This window comes from Sus scrofa, chromosome X, assembly GCF_000003025.6.
Source record: "Sus scrofa isolate TJ Tabasco breed Duroc chromosome X, Sscrofa11.1, whole genome shotgun sequence".
In the NCBI taxonomy this organism is placed as follows: domain Eukaryota; kingdom Metazoa; phylum Chordata; class Mammalia; order Artiodactyla; family Suidae; genus Sus; species Sus scrofa.
The window spans coordinates 21,220,281-21,233,179 of record NC_010461.5 but is presented as its reverse complement, the minus strand read 5'-3'; the positions used below and the strand labels follow the sequence as shown (position 1 = coordinate 21,233,179).

At 42.8% G+C, this 12,899-nt stretch overlaps 1 long non-coding RNA gene across 1 annotated transcript in view; it reads right to left on the bottom strand.

The window, feature by feature from the left end:
* LOC110257768 overlaps nt 1–10,685 on the bottom strand; it is a 160,461-nt gene extending 149,776 nt beyond the window's left edge. The window contains exon 1 of the long non-coding RNA XR_002340734.1: nt 10,528–10,685. This is a non-coding gene — a long non-coding RNA (uncharacterized LOC110257768). The remainder of the gene's footprint in view (nt 1–10,527) is intronic.

Genomic DNA, 12,899 nt, shown 5'->3' with positions numbered 1-12,899 from the left:
CCAAAAAAAAAAAAAAAAATCACAGTCCAAGGGCAAAGACTAAATTAGGAATAGTAATGAAAAAACCAAAGCAGCTATTGTCATGGTGTTTGGATTGAAAAGAGGGTGAATGGGAAGAAAACACAAGAAGACCGCCCCCAGGATATATCAGGTGCCTGGGAATTGTCTATATATAGACAGATGGATAGATGGATGGCTGGATAGATGAATTACAATCAAAAGGAAAGGGTTTATTGAAAATGTAGTAGCAATAAAAGGCAAGGACAGGGATGGTGCCTTAGAGCAGTGGTTCTCAAAGTGTGGTCCCATAACTAGCATCATCAGCACCACCTGGGAGCTTGTTAGAGATGCACATTCTCTGGCCTCACCCTAGTCCTGCTGAATAGAAACTCAGTATGGTACCCAGCAACCTGTCTTAGGAAGCCCTTTAGGGGATTCTGATGCACACTCAAGTACGAGAACCACTGACCTAAAGAAATGAAGGAATCTTGTGGGGATGGCTTTTAAAAAAAAAAAAATCCTAATGGTCCTAATCCTGCCTGCACACTAAAATCAGCCGAGGAACTTTGAAACTACCGATGCCCAAGCTGGCCCATTATCAGAGGTGGATTTCATTAGTGTGAGTTGGCGACCAGGCATCCAAATTATTTACTAGCTCTCCAGGTGACTTGGATGTGAAGCAAGGGCTCTGAATCTCTGATGTAAAAGGTGAGGCAGTGTCAGAGGGCAATTCAAGAAGGCTAAATAAGGTGTTTCCACTGTGGCATAGTGAATTAAGAATCCCACATTGCAGTAGCTGTGGTGGAGGTCATAGCTATGGTTCAGATTCAATCCTTGGCCCGGTAAATTCTGAATGCCAAGGGTGCAGCCAAAATAGACAAAAAAAAAAAAAAAATTCGACCTAAGTGACCTCGGAAAGAGGGTTAGACTCTTTCTGACACGGTGTTCTGCTGCCTTCAGACGACTCACACATACATTCTCAGCTGTCAACACACACTTCTGTGCTTTTGCACAGGGCAGGGAAATTGCTTTTATTTTAGCAGCACAGAAAAATAATCAGGAGCCAGCCCTTTTTCACCCATCCACTCCTTACCCTCTGAGCTGGCTTTGTACAAGTAAGATTTCCTTTTCCTCCCTCAGTTATGGGGTGCCCCTGGGAGCCAGTGAGGAGGACAGGTTGTGCTTTTTTTTTTTTTTTTTTGATGTGTGACACATTTTTTATTAAAGTATAGTTGATTTACAATGTTTTGCCAATTTGTGCTGTTCTGTGTTTTCTTCTACTGCAGTGGCAGCAGCCACCACAGGGTCGTGGCCCCATATTTGCCCCCCCGCCAGACCTCACTGAGGCCACAGCACACACAGACAGAGCCCCCACCAGGTCTAGGTAGCTCAGTGGGGGGGAAAAAAGGAAGCACTAAGTCAACTCCAGCTGCAAGGGACAACAAAAAGGGCTTTCACCCACATACCACCCTCTCCTCCTCAGGGCCGAGCCATGGAATCAACTGTCTACATAACCTGAGTCCACTCAGGTCAGGGGGTGAGAGGGAACACTCAGGAAAGAACAAGCCTCCAGAGAGAAACCTTAAAGGTTTAAATTGTCCAAGAGCGTCACAGATCCTGTGTACCTCTATGCAACTTAGAGCCAGACTGTCCTCCAGTTCTAAGCATGTGTGTGAGACCTCTGGGGATCCACCTACGGGAGACTGCTAGGCCACTAAATGGCACAGTGGTAACCTGACTGGGCAGGTTCATGTTACACAGATGATCAGGAAGAATGAGCAATAATGCCTGGTCACAGAGCCTCAGAATGTAATATATCACAGATAACAATGACAATTGATGATGATAACCAGATTCCCCACTGGAAATTTGAGTTTTCTATACAGCTCAATCAAGCATTCCTTTAAAAGGCCAGAAGAACCCTTAAGCATTTCAGAATCTCTAAGCATGTTACCTCAAGGAAACTGGCCAAGAGCACTCAAGGCTGGATGTAGGGGCAGGAAAGGGAGAGAGAGCAGGTGGAGTGTCAGGTCTTATATTGCCAGGATCTGAGTAGACAAGTCTTCAAGTTGGGGACTGCTATCTAGAGTAGTGGTTCTCAACTAGGAACAATTTGGAACCCCAGAGGACATGTGGCAATGTTTGAAGACACCCGTGGTTTTCACAATGCAGTAGGGGGCGCTACTCGCATCCAGTGGGTCAAGGCCAGTGATGCTGCTAAGCATCATACAATGCACAAGACAGCCCCCACAGCAAAGAAGTACCTCACCCCAATGGCATGAGTGCCAAGGTTGAGAAACCCTGTGTAGAGAAATGTCCCTACAACAATGGAAGAAGAAAATAGTCATGGATTTTTTCCCATAAAGGCCCAGACTCTACCCACAGTTTCCATTAGTATCCAAGGAAAACAGAGTTGTTCTCCTCAAGGAAAGAAACGGATAGATTAATCTTCACAGATTTTCTTGCCTGCCCCCTGCTTTCAGGAAACTCAAATGTCTAAATCATCCAGGACAATTAATTGTTAAGTCTCTTATCAAATATTTTCAGGAGAAAAAACCTCACAGCCTCCCTGCAGCAACTCGTTCCAATGTCTGTCTTCCTAAAGGACAAAATGGTAAGTTGAATCATTGGAAAGTGTCAATATTTGAGCAATCCTGGCCTTCAAAAATGGTACTTTCACGTGGTTCAACCTAACATGACAGCCTTCAACAAAAATGCATCCTACGAGGTCATTTTCTTGTGTTGACTCTTCAGTCAGCACCACACAGTTTTTGGTGACAGTGATGATTGGCCACCTGCTCTCTGGGACAGTTCCCCTCCCCTCCCCCACTCCCCAACCACAATCCTCATACCCAGTATTTACTGGCTCTTTCTCAAGCAAAATTATTCAGTTTTCTTTGTCCAGGTCAACTGTTACTTCTTTTTTAATTTTTTTTTGTTTGTTTTGCATTTTCAGTTCCTAATTCATTTTATCCTATGAGAAGGAGCCAAAATAAAGATGCTACACACAGGGTCTTAATACTTGAGTAGATATGAACGAAATGCCCATATCTAGGTCTAGTGGGTCTTATTTTCATATATAATGTAGCTTATTTAACATAGGCCTTATATACCATACATCCATTTAAATAACCTGACCTCAACTTACTTCTGTTTAAGCAGTTTGAAAGGGAGACTCCTAGTTATTAAACAGCTACAATACGCCAAGCAGTGTTCTCAATCTTTTGCAAATATTATCAATTTGGAGTTCCCATCATGGCTCAACAGAAATTAATCTGACTAGGATTCCATGAGGACGCAGGTTCAATCCCTGGCCTCGCCCAGTGGGTTAAGGAGCCAGTGTTGCTGAGAACTGTGGTGTAGGTGCAGGCACTGCTCCATGTTCACCCCTAGCCTGGGAATGTCCATATGCCATGGGTGCGGCCCTTAACTATATATATATTATCAACTTAATCTCTAAAACAAGGCTGTGAGGAAGGTATTCTTCTATTTCACAATTGATAAAACTGAGGTAGCTCAACAAAGTTAAATAACCTTCAGTGCCAGCATTTATGAGCCAGAATTTGCATCCATGTCCATCAGACCTCAGAGGCCACACTGTCATCATTATCCTGAGCAGACTGAAGTAAAGCTCTGTGGAGATTTAGAATTTCAAAGTGACCACTTGAGAAGGACATTACACTGTTGTAGGCGAATTTGCGTGACCTGTTATCTTTACCCTTTATCCTAGCAGAGTGCCGCTGTCCAAAAAACCCTAAAACTATTTCGTGGTAGATAGGAACTCTTTTAACATATCAGCATCATCTCCTTTCAGGATGAAAAACAAGAGAGCCAAAAAAACCGCCTGTGAGTTTTACAAGAGTCCTGCTACATCTGTTTTCAGCTGAAAAACATTGTCCCTTGCTTCTCATTCAGCTCTTTCATAAAAAAATCATAAATTCACTGATTAAAGATGAAATCATATTTATTCTTACCTTCCAAAACCACTGCTTAATGTACTTAAAATTCCCTTCATGGAAGACGTGGAAAATGGGGGTGGGGTGCAGGCAAAAAGGCAGCAGGAGTTGGGGGGCAGGGGGAGTTCTGAGAAGAAGTGGGCTGTGGCTACCCCATGGCTAATTACTGAAGGGAGCACTGACCCTCCACCAGCAACAAAACGGACAGAGTCCCACCCTTCAGTCCCTGGAATCTGTAAACTTGCTTCTTCTTCATTTACTTCTGAGGGCAGCTAATGGGCACATGCTGACCACAGCCAAGCTCTCCAGGATGGGAGAGCGAGAGCAGCAGCACAGCTTCATAAAGTTCTTCTATAATCGTTATCTTTTTTAAATTTCATAATTTAGTGTTGGATGCAGTTTCTAAGGGACATTTGAGGGGGCCTTTCAAAGCCAATTAAAGTTTCTGCTCACGGCTCCTAAAGACTTAAATTCTGCTCAGCACTGGGGACAACTTTTTTCTAGAAGAGCTGTGCCTATGATCTGCAATAAGAATATGCTGTGCACAAATGTGTAATATAGTCATCCTAAAATAAATCAATTTGCTTCTAAATGTCAGTTAAAGAATCACTGTGCCTGCATGAAAAGTCACTGGTTGGGGGAACAGAGAATCAGCGTCCATCACACCCTTCACCATGAACTAGCGAGGTGACTTTAACCTGTTCATCCTCAGTTTCTTTATCCATAAAAGAAGGGATTACAAGATCCATAGGTTTTCATGTATTTTTAGCAATGAAACTTTTTTTTTTCTCAAAAAGAGCTGCCAGTGATGAAAAGGCAGCTGCTGTGACTATGTGTGGCCAGACTCATCAACCACCACCATCCCTTCCCTTCCTTCCGCCCTGGCCCCAAGCCCCTTAATGCACCTCTGCAGAATCATGGGCATCAGGACTTGAACATCATTGGACCAAGTGATTGCAAAAGTTCCTCTGTGCCTTTAAGTGTCCATCAGGCTAAATGGCCAAAGTTTTAAAAAGGCAAACATTTTATGAAGATACTTTCCAGACATACATCCAACCTGCCGGCAGGGAAAAGATTTCACACACTGAGCAATTCAAGAACAATCTAATTTTCCACATTAAGCTCCATGATCCTGCCTGACAGTACAAGAGAAGGTGCTTTGAAGAGCACTAGATGAACGACTCTTACAAAGTACCCAGAGTACTTATGGCCCAGGCAGAATCACTGAGTGTCTCCTCCAGCAGCCACCCTCAGTGGCCTTGTGGTGGCCCCTGCAGGATGCATGAACCAAGCACAGATAGGGCCTGACCCAGCGGTTGTCACTCTCCACTCACAGCCATGCCTGTGCAGATGCCTTCTTTAAAGCCAGGGCTTTCCCTTCTCAACTGACAACTGCTGCCTTTTCTAATGGCTGCTTCCTTGCTGAATGAGAAAATGTGTTTGTGTTTGCCCTTTAGCCCTACAACCTACTTATCCAGTGACCTGGGGTGGGGAGAATTATAGTCTTTGGATGCACTATGAGGCCCTGAGAGAGATAGTGATATGAGAACAAAATAAACAGAGACTTGATGGAAATTAGCAAAATGTCTTCATTTGGAAAAATATCTACCACTGAAGTAAATTAAAAATATTTTTTTAAAAATTACAGTAAGTTCATTCAATAATTAACCTAAGTATTGTTATTGTACATTGACTCTGGTCCAGGCACTGAGTTAGGTGCCAGGGACACCATGACGAGTAAGACACTGTCCTTGTTTTCAAGTCACTGAGTGTCCCACTACCACTCATGTAAAGAACCAAGTGAAACATAGCATGACAGGTGCCACAATCGAGGTGAGTAGGCTACACTAGGGTGACAGGACAGAGTGTGCCTGGCTTAGGCTAGAAAGGTGGGGAGAGACTCCTGAACCAGTTCTGGAAGGATGAGGTGGCAAAGATCATTTCCCTTCTGCTCACTGTTTCAGAAACTGCTAGCATTCCTCTTCTTTGGGGGAACATGGCCAGATTACATTTAGAAGCCTCCCTTGCAGCCTCCTGGTGGATGTTGTCATGTGACTGAGTTCAGAATGTAAGCAGAAGCAACGTGTACCACCTCCAAACGTGGCCCAACCCTCTGACACTCAGCTGTCATGCTCTCTCCCCATCTAACACCAGGCTCAACAGAGAGGACTTCAAGGGTCTAGGTGAGGGTAGTTCCAAGATGGGAGAAGCCGCAATTCCTGAAAGCATGAAGAGGGCCTCCTCCAAGCTCAAACTGTTAAAGAAGGTGGTGGGGAGATACTTCTATTTCCAGTAACCAAAAAAATATTGGCAGTAGAAAACTTTGCCATTCCCGAATTTATTTGCAAGGCAGCGGGAAGCCTTTAAATGGTTTTATACAAAGAAATAACATGATCAGGAGTTCCCATCATGGCTCAGCAGAAACGAATCTGACTAGCATCCATTAGGACGCTAGGTTTGATCCAGGTTCAATCCCTGGTCTTGCTCAGTGGGTTAAGGATCCGGCATTGCTGTGAGCTATGGTGTAGGTCACAGAGTTGGCTTGGAGCCCATGTTGCTGTGGCTCTGGTGTAGGCCAGCAGCTACAGCTCCAATTCGACCCAAACTTCCATATGCCACAGGTGCAGCCCTAAAAAGACAAAAGACAAAAAGAAAGAAAGAAAGAAAGAAAGAAAGAGAGAGAGAAAGAAAGAAAAAGAAAGAGAAAGAAAGAAAGAACAAACGAATGAACGAACGAACATGATCAGATTTGTTTCAAAGAAAAGTCACTCTGGTGGCAATACAGAACATGGATGGAGAAGTGGGGCATGATGGAAAACAGAACAAAAAAGAGAATAGTTTCATAGTAAAGGCAAGGGAAAAATGCATACTTGAACTAAACCATTAGCAGTGGCAATGTAAAACAGGAGAAAGACAACTGTGGGAGTCAGAAGACCCATCAGAACATGATTGGGGTGGCGAACCACATACAACTTATGGACTCCTGGCTTTTGTCAGGTTTAAATGCCAGGAAAGAAAACACTGAGAATGAAGGTTTGGGGAACAGGTTAGTGAGCATTTTGGATACACTGAATCTTGACATCCAGGTTGAGCTATCTAGGAGGCAGTTGGATGCACAGGTCTAGAACTCAGGAAGAGAGACCAGAACTGAAGCTTGGACTGGAGAATCACTATTAACAGCTGATGAGGTGGCCCAAGGAGAACACGTAAAAGAAGAAAGTTAAAACCCAGACAACAGGAGTTCCCATTGTGGTTTAGTAATAATGAACCCGACTAGTATCCATGAGGAAGTGGGTTCAATTCCTGGCCTTGTTCAGTGGGTTCGGGATCTGGCATTGCCATGAGCTGTGATACAGGTCACAGACGTGGCTCGGATCTGGTGTTGCTGCGGCTGTGGCGTAGGCCAGAAGCCGTAGCTCTGATTCAACCCCTAGCCTGGGAACTTCCACACTGTGGATGTGCCCCTAAAAAGAAAAAGAAAAAAAAAAAAAAAACAGACAACAGTGAAGAGAAGATGAAGGAGGAGAAGCCAGAGGGAAACTGAAAATGAACTGGAATCTGGGGGTAAGGGAAGACTCGAGAGTGACAAAGACCAGAGAGTTTCACAAGGTTAAAAATAGCATTCAACAAAGTTAAATAACATAAAATAAGTAAAGTAGATAAGAACTAAAAATTAATGATGACTGTATCAGGCAGGGCCTAACCAGGAAAGGAGAAGCCACTCCAAGTATGTTTGTCAGCTTGAGCTACCATTACAAAATACCATAGACGGGATGGCTTAAACAACAGAAACTTATCTTCTCACAGTATCTGAAAAGCCGAGGTGCCTGCATAGACACGTTCCGGTAGAACTCTCTTCCTGGCTTGCAGATGGATGGTCTCCTTCTCGCCGTGTCTTCACATGACAGAGAAGGAGAGGTCAGACTCTCTGGTGTCTCTTCTTATAAGGGCACTGATTCCACCATGAGGACCCCACCCTCATGACCTCATCTAAACCAAATACCTCCCACAGGCTCCATCACCAAATACCATCACAGTAGGGCTCAGGCTTCAACAAATGAATGTGGGGGCAGGGAGGTGAACACAATTCAGTCCATAGCACCAGGTATTTCAAACAGGGAACATAATACAGTGAAGTGGTAACAGAAAACCTGAGAAGCCAAACAGAGAATGACAAGCCATTCCAGAGATTGCCAACAGCAAGAAGCCACAGTCATCACTAGGACTGCAAGACAATGAGAAGAGTGATATCACCTTAGCCTAAATCTAGGGTCACCCCAGCTGAAGGTGGAGCAATATGGGGTTGCCCAATAATAACTGATACCACAGTTACTCTGTGAGGAAGCCAAAAAGAAGACATAGACCCCACCAGAGACAATGTATGAAAAAGGGAAAGAAAGGGAGAAATACCTTGGCTTCCCTCCTCTTCCCACCCTCCACTAGTGCTCCCCACAGGCTGAGTCTACCTGGAAGCCAGAGGCCAGTGACAGTGAAATAGATCTGAGAGTGAATAAGAGTTGGAATAACTAAGAGAAGAATAGACCAACACATCAAAGGATTCACAAGAGGCATTAAGGGATTAACCAAAACTACAAGTCCTAAATATGTTGGTAACATCAAATGTGTGATACCCTTGAGCAGCTAAATTTGTACCTAGGACAAAGCCTAACACATAGTAGGTGTTCAGTGTTTCATGAATGAATGGATGGACAGATGATAAATGGGCAAATGCAGAAAACCCTAACCAGAGAGCCACTGAGGTTGACATTAAGTCCACAGGATTCTCATGAGTCCTTACAAGAAGCTGCATTTTGGAGTCTAAGAATGTGAAAAATCAGGTAGTAGCAGGCTGACTCTCTTAGGTGCTTCCTGTTTCTGATGCCTTGACTTCAAGGACCACCTGATGGCAACACTTTCGCTCACTTACTGAGGCTGGAAATGGCTTCTTTTCAAAATCACCCCATGAGGGTGCTTGCTCATTTTGGACCAAGAAGTGCCTTGCCTTCTCAGCTACTGTCAGTCACTAAATGCAGTGAGTTCTGAAGCCCCTCCTGCCTTAGTTTACCCATTTCTCCTGCTTCCCTGGGTTTTCCAAGTGAATCTTCCAAGAAAAGCACTCTTGGAGACTTCAAATCAGGACTCCTTCATAAGCACATAATAACAACTCAGTACAGTTCCTGAAAGCCAGCAAATTGTTAACAGGAATCCACAGACTGTCTCTAACACTAGCAGCCAATACTCTCCTCCTGAGAGTGGTGGGATCTCCATTTAACAATGTAAGAAGCAACCCCCAAAACACAACATAACCTCACCTTGTAGGTGGATCACACAAAACAAAGTGAAGACCTTAGGACTGAAGGAAAGAACATTACAGGAGGAAAAGCATTTAAAATGGTGCTGCTATAATTTTTTGACAACATAATGTAGAGGCGCGCTCAGTCAAGTACATCTACACCTCAATCCCTCTCCACCCCCTTTCCCCCCTGGTGTTGTCCTGGCTGTCAATTATTGGGAGAGAGGCTGTTCTTTAAAAAGCTTTCAAACGGTATTAGAAATGATTGGAAGCTCACCTAAAAGCTCTTGAAAAAAAAGAAAAGAAAAAAAAGAGTCTTCATCTTCTGCTTGTGTTGCATAAAATGCAAGGTCCTGTTCTGTTTGTTTGTTTGTGTGAAAGCTGGAAGCAAAGATTGAGTACAGATCAGTAGGTTAAGTGAGAACTAATCGCCAGCAGTGTTTCTGACCTAAAAATTCAGGACCCTCTCTGACCTTTTGCGAGACAAAAATCCAGGGAATGATGTGAGTACACCACTCTTTAGAGTATTAGAGCGTCACTGAAATGTCTCATGCAATCCCGCCCCCCTTAAATGCGTAAGGAGTATCATGTGATTTAAAACAGTTGCTTTATCAAAGAAAAAATTCATCCACTCATCAAATTATCCAAGTAGTCACTCCCTAACTTGTGTTTTCTTCCAAATTTCCATTCATCCAGGGAACAGTAGTATTTGCAGCTGTTAACATACCATCATTGTTGGTGACAGCATTTGCACCATCACCAGAAAGTGTGTTACCTGCAGTTACTGAGGCTCACACTATTACACTTTCTTGTGATCAACATCTTTGAGAGGGCTGGTGGAGTTTAAATGATGCAGGTTCTCTCAAGGCTACTCACTAGACTGGCCATTCCTTCTTGCCCACCCAGCAAGTTCATCTCACAAGACATCAGGAGGGCCTTCAGCACTGACAGATCATCTCAGGAAGTGTTGGGCAGATTCTCTACTATACTTGAACTCGGATCTCATGAGTGCTTACTGTGTGGCTGCTCAAACCCAGTGGCTTGGTTTGCTCACTGAACTCTCTGGGGAGTAGTTTTGTCTTATGCTGCTTTGAACCTGCACAGCTAGGTCTTTAATACAGGCAGAGAAAGCCCTCACACCAACTGAAAAAGGCTCATCTGACCTCCCCTTAGAGACCAGTGGGTCCCCATCTCTGGTTGGGACCCAGAGTCAGCCATGCTGGCTCGCAGCTGCAGACCAGAACAGAGCGGAGCTGGAATGTGAAATAAACGGCATACCTGTGATGACAGGAGGGAGATGAGGTGCCTTTCACTGTCACCTTGAACATAAGGTTGCTAAGAGCTGGGCAGTGCAAACCACACCAGTGCATCAGAGCTGCTCATGTGCAGAAGTTTCCTACAGAGATAATGTCTAGGAACACAATGGGCTCCTCAAAGTGACCTTTAGAGACACAAAGAACACAAAGGATATGACGTATTTATTACACCTAGACAGATATCCATCCATTAATTCCTTTATTCATTCAACAAACATTTATTAAGCAGATTGTACTAGGGTCGTGATAAGTACTGCTGATCTAAGAGTAAACAAAAGGCACTAGGTCTCCACCATCAAGATGCTCACATTCACACAGGTGGCACCGATGCTGAAATTCACACCTGTCTTATACAACCAGGACCTTTAGGGACTGGTGATATGGAAGTTTAGCTGTTGAAAAACACTTTTTATAGGAATCCTCTCTTCTTCATACAACTAATCACATTAATCACTTTTATTTCAAATTTTGATTTCTTATAATAATTAAACAATATGTCAAATGATGAAAGCCAACTCTTAGAGTGGAATGCGGTAGATTTAAAAGCTCCTTCTTCAGTTCCAGATACTTTGCAAACATTATTTAACTCACTCCTCACAATACCAGAAGTTGGTATTGAATATGATATCTGCATTGCACAAAACAGGAAGATAAGACTCAAAGAGGTGAGGCTGTTCTCCCCAAGTCATATGAAACTAAGATTCAAATTCAAGTCCATCTACTGCCAATGTCTTTGCTTTTTCCACTTATACCTTTTTAAAAATGGCTTTCAAACAATCCATTTTAATGCTTCTTTTTATCAAAGAAACACCACTAAGTGCTTCTAATGTATACCTAATTTGCTTCAATTTCCTATTTAGTTACACCAGTTCTATGAGCTACACCTTATAATCTCCTTCTAGCTCTACAATCAATGAGAGCATTAAATGGATTGAGCATCTGCCCTCGGCATTATTATTCTAGATAGGAAAATGATTACCAAATTCATGCCTATGAGTTCACCTTTCAACATTCATTTAATCAAGATGAGTAATTACCCTAGCGGGCAATAATTAGGTAATTAGTAAAACTAGTTAATACAAATAGCATATTAATATAACCAAATAAATGCTAGTATAATTTTTATAATTATTATGGCATATAGGTCTACCTGATTTTTTTTTTAGTGAAAGACACATAATTTCTGGGCTATGTATTGCACGATTTCAACTTGCATGTGGGAATGCCTTTTGACATCTGTGACCCTGCAGAGTAAAAAGGAGATTGAGACAATTATCTCGGGTACTGAAGCAAAAGCCTGCTTGCACTAAAATTATCTGCCTAGTCTTTGCCTGATTTTTCTCTAAATGGTTACTCCATTTTTTGAAAAAGAGCCACCTTATAGAATTGTACCTAAATATCCTTCTCTGCTTAGAAAATGAAATACTCTAAGAACAATTTAATCAGGATAGAGGGTTCTGCACATATGCAGAGTATTCTCTGATTCTGTAATATAATCTTTGGTTTGACATTTATCGTCCCCCCAAAGAAAAGATTTTTTTGTCTTTTTTTTTTTTCTTTGTCTTTTGTCTTTTCAGGGCGGAAACTGCGGCATATGGAGGTTCCCAAGCTAGGGGTCAAACTGGAGCTACAGCTGCCGGCCTATACCACAGCCACAGCAACCTGGGATCTGAGCCATGTCTGTGACCTACACCACAGCTCATGGCAACGCCAGATCCTTAACCCACTGAGCAAGGCCAGGGATCGAACCCACAACCTCATGGTTCCTAGTCGGATTCATTAACCACTGCGCCACGACGAGAACTCCAAGAGTTATCTTTATCAACACTACCCTGTGGATTCCCTAACACTCCCACACACCCAGAGGAAAACCTAAAGTAGCCGTAATGAAGAAATACATTCATGAGAAAAAGTAAGTATCTCATGATACTGTGGTACACACACACACTATCTATGTTTGTATTTTCAGTGATATCATTAAGCATCATGAAGATATCACTAACCATACCTCATGATGATTTCATTCAAAACAGTTATCAATCTTAGAAAAGTCTTGTGATAGCTATTGATCCATAACCAGATACGTAACAATTTATAAACACTATGTAGGAATAATTTTCACCTCCCCTAAGTATGAACTGCCAACTGGTTTATATATATTTAGAAAAAGCCTCTAATGCCCAAAATACTAGAATACCTGCAGCGTGAAATAATTTGCAAGCTAACTGGGATCTAGTTTATAGTTCTCCTTTGAGGTAACCTCTTGTGACTGAATTAGATTTCATTACTGTTCATGTATATAAGGTAACAGACTGATGTCCAGGCCTTCCTCCC